Here is a 13,432-nt window from a genome sequence, read left to right on the forward strand (position 1 = left end):
TTCCACCCTCCCTTGTACCCAGAGTACCTGCAGGTTCTATGGACAATTTTCCCATATTCACTAAACATTTGAGCACATAACTATGGTGGTCTTCTCCATGCCACTTCCTGCCATCATTCTGGGTGAATCCAGAATGCAATACCCAAGAATGACAGAATGACATCCTGTCCCTGCTATACCCAAGTTTCATAATTCTTAACCTTCTCACCTTTAGTTACCTTCTTCTCCACTTTGTTTCAGCCACCATGGCATCACTCCTCCACTTCTGAAAGCCTAAATTCAACAATCTTATTCTCTGATCACAACTTCTTATCATTTTCCTCCATATCCCTCACCTAGTGATTCCTCAGTACATGTTCTTCATATTAATTGAGTTCTCCAACCACCTAAGGATTCTAGTTTTCCCTGTCTGCATCTTCCTCTCTTCACTTCCTTCTCTATCCATCTAGGAATCCATAGTTCATTACATCAACATTTTCTTGTCAATATTCGCAATAGCATTAACCCACAGTCCCTCCAATTACTGTGAACTACCAAAACCCTAATTCTGGACCAATCCTCATGTCTACACTATCATCTATCTGTCTATCTATACATATATTTTTTTTTTCTTTGAGACAGAGTCTCACTCTGTTGCCAAGGCTAGAGTGCTGTGGTGTGTGTCATCATAGCTCCCTGCAACCTCAAACTCCTGGGTTCAGGTGATCCACCTGCCTCAGCCTCCAAAGTACCTGGGACTACAGGTGCAGCCACCACACCCAGCTAATTTTTTCTATTTTTAGTAGAGATGGGGTCTTGCTCTTGCTTAGGCTGGTCTCAAACTCTCGACCCCAAGCAATCCTCCTGCCTCAGCCTCCCAGAGTGCTAGGATTACAAGCTTGAGCCACTGCAATTGGCCAATCACTATCTGTATTCTAAGACTACAAAACAGCCAAATAAAATCAGGAAAACACATCCATTGGTGCCAATGTAAATTAATGGTCTTCAGCCTTAACCAGATCCACAGTGCTGCCTGGCAACCCTTCCCTGCTAGTCCGATCAAGTCTTTCCCATCTTCCAAAGTAGATTTCAAACTTTCTCTGATCTCCTAAAACCTCTTATCCTACCCATTAACCCATCACTCTTAGCAGATTACCTCATCTCCTACTTCACAGAAACCATCATTCAAGAAGTCCTTGAGCTTCCTATCCAAAACCCATACATTTGTGTTTGTCTCTATTCTTTCCATCGCTCCTCCTGTCTCAATAGAGGAGGTATCCATTCTCTCATTTAAGACCAATGCTTTCACCTTAATGCAAGATCCCATCTCACACCCTCAGGAACTGGCTCTATCTATTATTCCCTTTCTCTTGTTTTGTAATCAAAAAATATAATCAACAGGTTTCTACCCATCAGCATCCAATATACTTAAGCCTTTCACAGTTATTGACCTCACGTTCCCCTCTAATTTAATCTAACACCACAGCATTCTTCTTTGCCTTTCCACATTCTATATTTGTATGGAGAACTCTGGTTCCCAACAACAATAGCAATATACTTGATGATTTGCATTATCTTACAATTTAGTCATGTGTTGCATACGTAAGGATGAGGATACATTCTGAAAAATGAGTTGTTAGGTGATTTCATTTGTGTGAACATCATAGAGGGTACTTACACAAACCTAGATGGTAAAGTCTACTACACACTTAGGCTATATGGAATAGCCTGCTGCTCCTAGACTACGAATCTGTACAGCATGTTACTGTACTGAATACTGAAGGCAATGGTAACACAATGGTAAGTATTTGTGTGTTTCAATATATCTAAACATAGAAAAGGTACGGTAAAAAGTATGGTAGAAAAGATAAAAAATGTACACCTGTATAGGGCACTCACCACGGAGTTTGCAGGACTGGAAGTTGCTTTGGGTGAGTCAGGGAGGGAGTGGGGAGGGGGTGTGAAGGCCTAGGACATCCTTATACACTACTGTAGGCTTTATATACACTGTATACTTAGGCTATACTAAATTTATTTTGAAAAGTGTTCTTTTTTCAATAATAAATTAACTTTACCTTACTGTAACTTTTTTACTTCATAAAATTTTTAATATTTTTCGATTTTTGGCTCTTCTATAATAACAGCTTAAGCACATTTAGCTGGACAAAAATATTTTCTTTATTTCCTTATTCTATAAGTTTTTTAATTTAAAATTTTTCTTAACTTTTTAAGCTTTTTTGTTAAAAAACTAAGACACAAACACACACATTAGCCTAGGCCTACACAAGGTCAAGATCATCAATATCACAGTCTTCCACCTCCACATCTGTCCCACTGAAAGGTCTTCAGGGGCAATAACACATGGAGCTGTCATCTATGATAACAGTGCCTTCTTCTGGAATACCTTCCAAAGGACTTGCCTGAGGCTGTTTTACAGTTAACTATTTTTTTATAAACAGAAGGAGTATACTCTAAAATAACAACTAAAAGTATAGTACAGTAAATACATAAATTAATAACTTACTTGTTTATTATCATTATCAAGTATTATGTAATATTCATAATTGTATGTGCTATACTTTTTTATATGACTGGCAACACAGTAAGTTTGTTTAGATCAGTAGTACCACAAACACCAGAGCAATGCATTGCACTGTGACATTATGAAGGCTACGTACAATGTCACCAGATGACAGAAATTTTTCAGTTTCCCTATAATCTCATGGGACCACTGCCATATATGCGTTCCATCATTGACCGAAATATTTCGTGGTACATGACTGTATATGCAAATTGTTTTAGATTATTAGAATATTATCACCAAGAACAAATCTACCACGGAAGCCCAGTATTTCTTTGCAACTCCTTTTTTTGGCTTTAGAATATATTTAATTTATACAGTAACAGTACTGTGTTCAAAGTTACTTGAATCAATTTTTCTTATGTGTATAATTGTGTTATCATTTTGACCAAAAACTCATTTATTTCTATTTGTACTCAATTTTAGGGCTTATTTTCTTCATTTTTAAAATTTTATTTTATTTTATATATATATATATATACACACAAATGTTTACATGATTCAAACATATATAAAGATAAACTCAAAAAAGGCCCACCCCCACCCTGCCAATCCTTTCCCATTCCCACCCACCCCAAATGTGTAATCATTTTTATTAGGTTCTGGGACATTCTTCACACTTTTTTAAAATAAAATTTACATACCTACATTTTTTTTCACCTACATTTCTTCACAATGCTACCATACTGTGTATACTTCTTATACCTCACTTTTCCACTTGACAATACATCTTGGCTCAAGTCTGTAATATTATTTTGTTACATTTACTATGCGTATCAGTTATATTTACTGTGTTTCTTTCTCTATGTGGTATTTCTTTGCTCTTATTTTGCTTTCATCTCATGATTATTTCTTTTCTAATGTCTTTTGTGATGTCTTCAGTCCATTTTTCCTTTTCTTAGGTTTCTACTATTTGGTTCGTCAGCTCTAACTGATATACTTTGGCTGTACATTTTATCTATAAAGCAATGATTTTATTCTACTCAGAAACTTCTCCCCACCTTCCTCTATCATTTTTGGAGAGTTGGTTTATTTCTACTTTGTCAGAACATATGCTGCTTGTATAACATTTTTTCCACCCTTCGTTTTAATCTTAGGTCTACATTGAAATATATTCCAAGTATGGTAATCAGTCCCTTTGCCAGTTTCTCCAGTCTTCTTTGGTTGGCTAAAGCTAACCTTCTAGTTATATTTGTCAACACTGTACTTCTTGAGTTCTCACACTGTATCTTCAGAACTATTTTTATACAGTGTTGGTAGTAGAAGGATAACTTGTCTAAGAGCATGGCCTTGACCTAGAAGAGAAAGAAGGCCTGGATGTGTGTATAACTCCACATTTCTATGTTTATTGGTTTGGTGTTCCTTCAAATCACAAATATGTGAGAAGAGAGAAAGAACTGTAATTAAAATTGGCCTGGATAACAACTGGATAGGCAGTTGGAAAACTGTGATATTAGATCTCTATCTCACCGTACTCCCCAATATAAATTCCAGATGCATAATCTATTTTAATTATTTTTAATCAAACACACATTCATTTTTATAAAGTCAAATATTTCTTACAGTTTGTAATGAAAATATTAGTCCTTTACCTCTCTTCTACCCTCCTCCAAGTCCTGTTGCCCACAGGCATCCACCTTCAAGAATTTCCATTATGCTTAGTTTTTATTTCTAGATAATATGGCTATATGGCTATTTTGGTTTACCAATTTTAAATATCATCTGGTGACTTCCTACTATAGTAGATGAAATCTTATCCTTTTGAAACACCTCTCATTCCCCTCAGCCCCATCTCCCCTAAAACATAATAATATCAGAATTTTGGTTAGATCAAATCAATGTTTAAATTATTACAACATACAAATATTGTTTACTGCTCAGCCAACAGGTATGCCATAATAATATAATAGTTTCATTTATCATTCACTGAGTTTTTGAATTTCAATTAGGCTGTCATCTAAAGGTAGTAATTACCAGAACACAGAATGTAATGGATGAATGCCAAAGAATGAAACAGGGAAAGAATGAATGGAGAACCAAGGCATAGTTGTTCAGGGCAGGGGCTCAGCAGACTGACAGATTTGGGATGAAATTCCAGTTGTGCCTCTTGTTAGCCATGTAACCTTGGGAAAATTATTTAACTTTCTAACTTGTCTCAGTTTCTTCATTTGAAAAATGAGAATGACAGTAAATATAATTTATGGAATACCTGTCATACACCAGGCATAACATATACATGATTTCATTTAGTCCTCATATCAAAATTATTTTATTTTTGTTTTGAAGATGAAGAAATTGAAGTCCAGAGTGTTCAACTGAATAGATCAATGCTTCATAACTAGATAAGTTGAGTGAAGCTGAGATTTAAACCAATACAATAAAGACTGTATTTGTAACCCTGTTTCTTGAGGGTTGCATTGACATTTAAATGAGATAGTGAATGTAAAGTGCATTGCATAGCAATTTAAATGTAGTAGATGTTCAATTAATGATACCAGTTATCAACTTTTGCTTTGCATAGCAATTGACTTACAGTAGGTGTTCCATTGGTGACACTAGTTATTATTAATTTTATGCAATAGTTTTCCTCTTGGTATTGAGACAAACATGATTTGAATTTCTTAACTCAATTTCTCATCCAATTTACTTTCATTTATTCAACAATACAATGATGTTCTGGACTACATGGGTCATATAAACTTATAAGGAATAAATGCAAGCAAACTGTCAATTAAAATCAATGTTTGAGGCAAATACAGGTGCTATGGAGGTACGTGATGGTACCCACATAGTCTTGGAAACATTAGGAAAGACTTCAAAAAGCAATTTCTATACCAAATTTTGAAGAAAAAGAAAGCAGTATGTGGCTGTAGGCATAAGGGGTGGGAGAACAAGTGGAAATGTTCCAGGCACAGGGTACACCAAGAAGTACCTGGAAATTAAAAATGGTTTAATACGGCTAGATGTGTGTGAGTTCTTACTTTAGTTCTTTTCACAACTTCATGGCTTAAATTTTAAGACTTAAACGATAATACTACTTATTTTACTCATGAATCTGCAGTCTAAACAGGGCTTGGTTAGAATGTTTGTATGTGCTTCACTCACCACACGTGTGGCTCAAAGCCTTGGAGCTGGAATCATGTGAGGGCTCAGTTACTCACGTGTTTGGTGTCTTGACTGAGATGACTCAAATTGCTGAAATTTCTGGGGTTGGAAATGCTGGGGATACTTGAGCATCTCCTTCTATCTTTGCCTGGTTTCTAAACCTGATATCTCTGGTATGGTAGCTGAACTTCCTACATGGTTACTCAAGGGCTCCAAAGGCACGGGTCCTGAAAGGCTGGCAGACGGGGAGAGAGAGAGAAAGAGAAACGGACAGGCAGAGAGACAGAGAGAGATGGAGAGACAGAGAGTGCACATACTAGGCTGAAGGCGTGCTGACTTTATGACCTAGTATTGGAAGCCATACAGCATCACTGCCATGGCATTTCATTCATTAGTAGTGAGTCACTAAGGCTGCACCATGTTCAAAGGGAGGGAAATTAGACTTCACCTCTTAAGGGGTAGTAGCGTGCTTCTGGAACAGCATGTGGGATCAAAAATATTGCTGTGGCCATTTTTAGAAACTACTGCGTTTCTGTTTCTGTGTGTTTCATAGCGGGAGGGAAGAGGTGAGGGCAGAGGCTTGAGAGAGAGAGAGAAGTCCAGAGAGATAAGCAGTCATCAGATTACGTACGGTCACTTAGGTCATTCTAACAGAGCTAGACTACATCATGGAGGCAACGTAGCATTTTGAAGGAAAGTGACAACATTAAATTAAAGGTTTACCAAAATTCTGTGGACTGTGGAGTAGAAGAGGCAACCTGGAAGCAGGAATTCCAGTTATAAGGCTGCTGTAGTCATCCAGTCAAGAAATGATGCTGCCAGAAGCTATAGAATTGGGAGAAGGATGAAAGACCGTTTTGAGATATTTTGGAGGTAGAATCATCAGTACTTGGAGACTGACTGAAGCCAGAGTGATAAACAGCTTTCTGTCTCAGGTGACCATGACAAGGCATGTTGGGGAGCGTGATGTGGCTCCATTTACTACAATGAGTAACACAGGAGCAGGAGCAGGTGTGGGGTAGGTGCAGAGTCAAAGATAATTTAGTTTTGTACATGTTAAGGGGGGGTGAGTGCAGTATGTCCTATTGGGATATGCCAGTGGTCATTAATAAAAGATGCAGAGCCCAGCAACAAAATAAAGTTTGATAGTCATCAGCCTGTAAGTTTTAATTAGAGGAATAGAAGTGGTTGAGGTCATTCAGAGAGTTTGTGAAAAGTTAAAAGAAAAGAACTCTAGAATGGGATCCTGAGAAACATTACAGCTTAAGGAAAATGACAGCCACCTGAATTCAAAACTCCACATACATCTTCCTGAAACGATACAGATAAGGAGAGCAAGTAAAACCACATAGACCCATGCCCACAATGTAATGAGGAGATAAAGAATACCATAGGTTTTATTTACGTAAGAGAAGGGAAATAAATATTTAAACCAGCAAAGACAATTCTGGAGCACACACCAAGACAGAAAGTCAAGTGGAGACTTCAGGGGGGAAAAAAGGCAATGGTATTTAGTGGTGCTGGAATAACAGATTTTTTTTAATAAATATCATCTTGTATGTCAGAATGCTGGCTTCTGGAGGTCAAAAGGAATGGCTTAAAAGTGCAAGGAACCTAAGATGGATATCTTAGTAGGGTCCCATTTGTGGGGAATTAAAGGGACTTGGTGGTGAAGAAAATAAAGGATAAACCAGTGGAAAATAAGTATTCAAATAAACAAAAGAGAATCACTAAATAAAAAGACAAACCAATCCTTCTCCTCATAAATGGCGCCATTTATTAAAGATATTTTGCCAAAATAAACAAACACATATATTGGCAAAAAGATTTATATAATAATGTTCAAGTCACTTCATTCACAACAACCAAAAACTAGAAATAGCCCAGGGGTCTGTTAATAGAACAAATAAATTGTGATATATTCATATAATGAAATACTATTCAGCAATAAAAAGAACAAACTACTCAGAAAAACAACATAGATAAATCTCAAAAACATTTTGATGCATAAAAGAAGCTGTTACGGGCTGAATTGTGTCCCCCCAAAATTCATATGTTGAAGTTTTAACCCCTAGTACCTCAGAATTTGAGTGTATGTGGGGCCATCAGAGAGGTTATTAGGTAAAATAATGTCTTATGGGTGGGCCTAGTCTAATATGCTAGTGTCTTTAGAAGAAGAGATTAAGACATAGACAGCATATAGACCGAAGTGTGACCATCTGAGGTCAAGTGATAAGACAGCCATCTGCAAACCAAGGAGAGAGGCCTCGGAATAAACCAAACCTGCGGACACTTTGATCTTGGACTTCTATTACTAGCTCCAGAACTGTGAGAAAATAAACTTCTGTTGTTTAAATCACTCACTCTATGGTGTTTTGTTATGGCAACCCTGGCAAACTAATACAAAAGACTTACACAAAAGCATGCATGATTCCAGTTATATGAAATTCTACAATAGGCAAAACTATCTTACAGTGGAAAAAAATCAGAACAGTGGTTACCTCTGATGGGTAGGGGATTAATTGGGAAAGGGCATTACAGAACTTTTTGGGGCGGTGGTAAAGAGGGTTGTGTCACACAAGTATATATACATTTGTCAAACCTCATGGATATCTGAGATTTGTGCATTTATTATATACAAATGCTACATCAAAAGAAAAACTGTAAAAAATCAATGGGCCCCATCTCAACATTACAAACCATTTCTTCTCTTTGCACTGCAATTGTAAACCCAAGCACCAGCTATGCTATTGGTATTTTGCATTTTTCATTTGACATCTGCTAAAACCCATCAAGGCGAGATTCACTGACCTCAGTCATGCTCATTAGCCAAAAGAGATGAGTTGAAGAATGAAGCTGGTTTGAGAGGGGACATAACTTTTTATTCTAAACAGGAAAAAACAAAGCACAAGTGTACCACCAGCCAAAGGTATTTGATCCTCAGCTGAAGTGAATTTGATAGATTGGAAATCTAAGCACATAAGTCTATACTATTCATGGCCCTGAGTTGAACATTACTAGACTCAGAGGGGCTAACTCTAAAAATTATTTGGGGATCAGGGAAATGGAAATTTGTAAGACACTAGGTTATAGCAGCTGAAGCTGTTCATGGTAAGTAGTTTGGCTTCCATGAGGTGTAAAATGAGGAAGCCTTTGGACTCTGGTTCAAAGTTCAGATATACTTCAGGTAAAGGCAAAGAAAGTCCTATCTATGCCCTCCTTCCTACAGGTTGTCTAGCTTGTATTCTAGACACTAATATTTTTCCTTGTTGAGCACTTCTTTCTACTGTTTGTGCCTTTTAGGAGATTCATCATTAATTTCTCAAATTGCCTTATGACATCTGCTACATAATCTCCGTGATATTTTGGCTCCTTTTGACTCAAATATCAAGTTTCGTCTGCCTCTCAGTGACTCAAATCTTCTTTTTTCATTGCTAGGCATTCTCATTCAACCTGCAGGGGGTGGGTGGGAAGCCATGGCTACGGATGACCCACAGAGTTGTGGCTCCACAAGTCTGATCTTCGAAGAAGAAAACAAACAGTGGTTCTGATTCTGTGAGATTTGGGATGAGGCACAATATAGCATCTTTAATTCTATTCACAAAGACCACACGGCAATGCTGGTAGGTAATATAAATTGTGTCAGTCATTCATTCGAGCTTTAATCCACAGGAAATCTAAATTTATCAAATCATTTTGTACATATTCTCTCCACGCCTTTCTCTGCAGAATGCATGAAAAAAAGAAACATAGCTTCTTAAGTTCATTCATCATCATAACTTTACAATATTAAACACAATCTCCATGATAAATCTAAATGTAATTTGACATATATTTTTTAGGGGTCAGTTTTATTAAATGTTCAAACTCAGTCCATTGCGGTATCTTCACTTGGAAATGCTAAATTATGAAAGGATTTTTTTCTAAAACTTAATGTGAATTTGATTGACATTGCTGAAACTGTCACTGCCCACTTACTAGAGTGAGTAATATTAACAGGCCTGAGCTGGGTAGGGCAGGATGACAATTTCTACCCCTACCACTAGAGATTAATAACAAAGAAGAGAACTGACAGCTCTTTATTCAAAATTTTAGTGGGAAAGAAAGTTTCTTTTAAATACATATATCAGATAGAAGATAGGCTGAAACCCATCTGGACCATACCTATTCTGGGAAAATAAAGTTGGCTATCCTATGTCTTGATTTAACAATACCTGTAGGGAAAAACAAAGTCTCCTCTTTCCCCTTGAGCAATCTCCCCAAAAGCTATCAAATTCACTTTGACTTAAATCACTCAATGACTCATAAAGTTCACATCTGTTTCGAAAAGGTAGCTCTGAAAGGAAGGTTCAATAAGAAGTGACAAGAGTAACTAAAAATATTTTGGGAAATTGTTGCCCATGGTAAGATTTTTTAAAAAGAAATAATGCATACATAAACATCTATCAAAAACTAGACAACCTTGGGATATCACAGCCTGAGCATCAGGATGACAAACAAGACAAGCAGCAAGAAAATCCAAACAGAAAAATTTCCACATACCCAGTCATTATTTGCTAGGTGATAAATTTATGTAGCTTATGTATGAATGAATATATAACAATAGATACCTCCCATTGTTTCAGATAGTCCAAAGAGTACTAGGAGACATAGGACAATTTGGCAATTTTAAACATCAAAAATTTAATTACCTTGGGGAATTCAGGTAAATAAAGATGCTAACGGTGTTGTTCACATTTTGATTGATTCACAGTGCAAGAAAAGTTCTTTATATTTTGTAAATTCTAGAAAGTCCCTCAGTTGAGGGGCGAAGTCTACAACTACAACATATGATTAATTTCATAAAATCAAAAATATTCCCTAGAAAAGTTCCTTTGCTATAGACTTATTAGCATCTGTACAAGATGAGTAAGTTCTGCATTCCCAACCCAGTTTTAACAACTAATACCAAAAGAGATTGTTATTATTTCCTGCCTGACACCAAAAAGTGAACTCCTTTATCTTCTCAAATTTAAAAATAGTCAATCTGTGAACTTTACTTTGAAATTCAATGTTACAATTCCAATTACATCACCTAATACACATGAAAACATATAAAGTAGAAAACACATGAAATAAAACCTAAGATTGCTAGTTAACTGCTTGCCTTCATGTATTAGAAATGTTGACTAACCACAAAGACATTGGAGCTGATTTTAGAAAAAAGCACCCATCTATTCATGTTTTACTTCATTAAACAAACAGATGAACCTGCCAGCTAGGAAGCAGGCCAAAAAAAAGACTTCAACACACACCATTTCATACTGCCTAAGTCAGAGAGGCACATTCTCTATCAACCTGAGAAATGAGCAGAGCTTCTATATCAATGTTCCACCAAATATCTGAACCAGCCAAAATATAAATTCCCATCATCTCCACACTCTCATCCAGTAAGTCTATAAAAACACTGAGAAATTATAATGTGTATCAGAGAACTAGACTATGAAACAGACGATGGTTCCATCTCATGCCAACAGAGCCTCATTAGATAACTGTCTTTTGTATATCATGCCATCCTCTAACTGGAGATCTGAAAACTTACAGCTCCCAAGTGGACAGTAAGCGGCACACATATTTGGTTGCCAAAAAGAAAAGAAAAACGAAAGAAAAATATAAAAAAAGAAAAACAGATCTTTAAGTTCAAAATGAAGGCAGTATCATTCTCCTGAGTCCTAAAAGAGTAAATACACTTTGGAAACCAAGTTACAATAAAAACCAGAAGAAAGTTTTAGAAGACTGCTTGGATTTCTCAACAGAATGAAAGGAGACATGTTTTATGTGATAAAGACACAGAGTGTAACAAGGAATGACTAGATGTATATTTAAAAGTAACACAGTGAGATTAAAAACATAAGAAGTTCGAGCAAAAAAACATCTATGATATAGTAAATAAAAAACAGAGGTAGCAAAATCCCCAGAATTTTACAGTTTAAATGCAATAACTGACAAAAATAATAGAGTTGAGAAGTTATTTCAGAATGCAGAGGTGAAGAGCAAATATTAAAATATTGAGTGAATGTAAACAAACAAAGATGTTCACAAGAAAGATACAAGAGCAAAAAGAAACAAGAAGTTGGAAACAAAATTAACCAAAAGTACAATAAAAAACAATCTTCCCAAACAGAGACAAAATAATGTGTGAATATACATTCATTTATTACATACATGTGCAAATAATTATTTGGGTCCCGTTATACAAAATACACTGAAGATAAATGAAACAAAAAGAGACATCTGCTATATCCTTCTGATGTGAGTGTTTGGGGAAGACAGACAAATAATCACATGACATAAACATAAAATTGCAACCAGGATAAGAGAGTAGGTGGTGTTATGATGGCATGTGATGGGTGATTTGACCTAGTCAGGAAGTCAGAGAAGGCTTCCCTGAGGAAGTTACGTTTCATATGATGTTTAAGAGACTATGGGTGAAGTGATGGCAGTCATCTTTTGGCACCGACTTGAAATGAAAAGAATACTCATTGCTGATCACTTGGAGTAAAAAAAAGAGACAATGGCAATTAACCAGGGTACTAGAGAGTCCCAGAGAAACAGAATAGCATATGCAAAGCCTTTTAGTAAAAGTGAGCTCAGCGTGGTTGAGAAACATGGTTGTGGAACAGAAGGCTAGTGAGACTAGGGAATAAGAGGACTGGAGTCAAGAGGAATATGTATGAGATGACCATTGGGAGGTAGGCAGGGGCTAGACACCAGACCACCCAGGGCACTGTAGGTCAGAGACATCAACCATTTTTTTATACCGTGACCTACAAATTAAAAACTACTTTCTACATCATAGCCCAGTACACATATCGATATGGACATATGTAAAAATCAATTTGCTAGATCATAAAAGTATTTTTTAAATGAAAGAACAGAATAAAACAGGACATATCAGAGTGCTTTTCTCCTAGTGAAAGTAGATAACAATTAATGAAATCTTTTGTTTAGTTTTATTTATATTGTATATGTATATTTCATGTGTACAATGATTTCTTTAACACTCTCATGATCTCGGAAATTGACTTTATGAGTCATCAATGAATCCCCACCCACAGTTGAAAAAATTCTGTGGAAAATTCATGTTAGAGATTTTGTTGTTTATCTAAAAGCCATTGAGGTAAATTAAGCAGATTTGTGATGTGAACAGATTTGAATTTGGGGGGGAAACAATCTCCATGACTATAGTGTATAGATTTGTAAAGAAGCAAGTCAGAGGCTCTTAGAGTGAGGGTCCAGTTAAGAGATAACAGTGATGCTGGACTTTGAATATTAACAAGGGAGGGTAAGAAAGTGAGTAGATTCCAGAGATGATGGAGGAAAGAAATCAACAGGACTTCATGACAAAATAAATATGGACACAATTGTCAAAGATGACTTGCAGGTTGAAAGACACTTAGCATAAATAATTGAAAAGAAACCCAAGAGTGACAAAATATTGGACTTACAAGAATAAACAAACCATCTAACAAGCCATTCTCCAAAAAACATGTTATTAACAGAGAAATCAAAATTGAGTTGGCTTCAGACTCTTCCTTTGCAATGTGTAATGCCAAGAGGTAATATAAAAAGCAACCACAGAATTTTGAAGGAAAAAAGTTGGTGAGCTAATGATGTTATGCTAAGCCAACCTGTCATTCAGGCATGAAGAAAATAGAAAGTCATTGTAAAATGTAGGCATATCAAGAAAAATGTATCATCCACAATCTTGAAAAAAAAATTACTTGA

At 36.2% G+C, this 13,432-nt stretch overlaps 1 non-coding gene across 1 annotated transcript; it reads left to right on the forward strand.

Annotated features, from left to right (window-relative positions):
* The first annotated feature begins 12,130 nt into the window (after positions 1-12,130).
* On the forward strand, positions 12,131-12,199 carry LOC123633815. The gene has a single exon (XR_006733806.1). It is a non-coding gene; the product is annotated as a small nucleolar RNA SNORD2 (small nucleolar RNA).
* Positions 12,200-13,432: the final 1,233 nt, after the last annotated feature.

This window comes from Lemur catta, chromosome 2 (assembly GCF_020740605.2).
Source record: "Lemur catta isolate mLemCat1 chromosome 2, mLemCat1.pri, whole genome shotgun sequence".
Lineage (NCBI taxonomy): Eukaryota > Metazoa > Chordata > Mammalia > Primates > Lemuridae > Lemur > Lemur catta.